This window comes from Pongo abelii, chromosome 12 (assembly GCF_028885655.2).
Source record: "Pongo abelii isolate AG06213 chromosome 12, NHGRI_mPonAbe1-v2.0_pri, whole genome shotgun sequence".
NCBI lineage: Eukaryota > Metazoa > Chordata > Mammalia > Primates > Hominidae > Pongo > Pongo abelii.
In genome coordinates this window covers 116,627,461-116,629,436 of record NC_071997.2, presented here as the reverse complement: position 1 = coordinate 116,629,436, position 1,976 = coordinate 116,627,461, and the positions used below count along the sequence as shown (strand labels likewise).

Below are 1,976 nucleotides of genomic sequence, written 5' to 3'. Positions count from 1 at the left end.
AGGTACTAGCAAGATGTAGACTGGGCAAGGCCAAGGCATATTAGGTGAATGGTAGGCCTTCAGGGATGGCTGGTGGGTCGGGCCTTTGGGAGACTATGGGGTTAGGGGGCATGAAATGAAACATGTACTGTGTCCAGGCTAGGTGGGTCTTGTGGGTGTGGAATTAATCCACCCACTCACAGCTTCCTCGTGTTCCAGGTGCTGTTCCACGCACTGAGGATTCTAAAGAGAAATAATCCACACCAGACTTACAGATAGGTTCAAGAAATAAATCCTCTTTTGCAACCCAGAGCTCATTGTTCAGTATGAGTTTCGATACATATAAGAATAAATATTATGATACCAAAAAAAAAAATAAAATAAAGAAAGAAATAATTCACAGCCAGGCATGGTGGCTCATGCCTGTAATCCCAGCACTTTGGGAAGCCGAGGCGGGTGGATCACTTGAGGTCAGGAGTTCAAGACCAGCATGGCCAACATGGTGAAATCTCATCTCTACTAAAAGTACAAAAATTAGCCAGGCGTGGTGGTGCACACGTGTAATCTCACCTACTTGGGAGGCTGAGTCAGGAGAATCTCTTGAACCTGGGAGGCAGAGGTTGCAGTGAGCAGAGATCGCACCACTGTACACCAGCCTAGGTGACAGAGCCAGACGCCATCTCAAAAAAAAAAAAAAAAAAAATCACAATCCTGTCCTCAAAGAGCCTACAGTTTATTGTGGCACATAAAACACTAAAGAATTGTAAGGACGTGACGGGATCAGTCCTATCTATGACAGACATAAGGTCAGAGGAGGTCGTAAGATATAAGGTCAACTACTCTGACCTGGGAAAAAGAGTTGGGGGAAGCTGTACAGAAAAAAAGGCCACCTTTGGCTTGAGTCTTGAACTGCTATCAAGCAGTTCAATTGAGTTTTCCTTGAATTTAATCCAGAAGTTAGTCCAGTAGTTCTCAACTGAGGGTAATTTTGCCCCCTGGAAACATTTATCAATGTCAGGGGACATTTTTGGTTGTCGTGACTTGGTGGTGAGGGTGGTGCTACTAGTATCTCATGGGTGGAGGTCAGGGATGCTGCCATACATCCTAAAATGCACACGGCAGCCTGCACAGTAAGGAAGGATCCGGCCCAAAAGTCAATCGCTCTGAGATTGGGAAACCCTGTGTTGAAGAACATGTCAAACTCCACCATGTTGGGAACTGGGAGACGGTCGAGTAGCCAACAGCTTCCTGTGGCTTTGGGCAGGTCCCAGCTGTTTCTGGTGGGCCTCATGCTATGGACTGAATGTGCCCCCTCAGAATTCGTGTTGAAGCCCTAAACCTCTGTGTAACAGTATTTGGAGGTGGGGCCTTTGGAAGAAATTAGGGTTAGATTAGGTCATGATGGGACTAATGGCCTTATAAAAAGAGAAAGAGGTGCAAGATATCTCCCTCCCTCCCTCCCTCCCTCCCTGCCCCCGCCACCATCCCTGCAGCCTTCAGAACCGCAGGGGCTAAATGTCTGTGGTTTCTGCCCTTCAGTCTACAGCATTCTGTGATTCTATGATAGCAGAGGGAGCATCTTGATTTCCTCTATCTGGTCATGAGTCTGTGAAGCTGGATGTTCTTTTACACTTGTCTCACCTCTCTAGGACATCATGAGAGGGTTGTTCAATGAATGTTCAGCTCACTCATCTTCTGGCAGGGCATGGTTTTCATCTATCTGCAGAGTTCTGGCTCATACATTTATAGAGTTTCTAGAGGCAGCTTTACAAAGCATGTTGGATGAGGTGTTTTGTTGTTTGTTGGGTATAGTGGATTATTTATATTGCTGGATAACTATGTGACCCAGGGAAAAATATGCGGTATTATGCAATATTAGGATCTCTCACTCTCATCCCACCCAGCCACATTTTCTTCACACTGTCACTCAGTCCTGGTCACATACAGAAGCCACATACAGAAGTGGCTAGAGAGACCCTTCCCCTTGACTCAGCCTC

The 1,976-nt window shown here is 46.3% G+C and overlaps 1 pseudogene; it reads left to right on the top strand.

Moving 5' to 3' along the window:
- Positions 1 to 243: 243 nt before the first annotated feature.
- LOC112132189 (small nucleolar RNA SNORA40) lies at positions 244 to 336 on the top strand (annotated as a pseudogene).
- Positions 337 to 1,976: the final 1,640 nt, after the last annotated feature.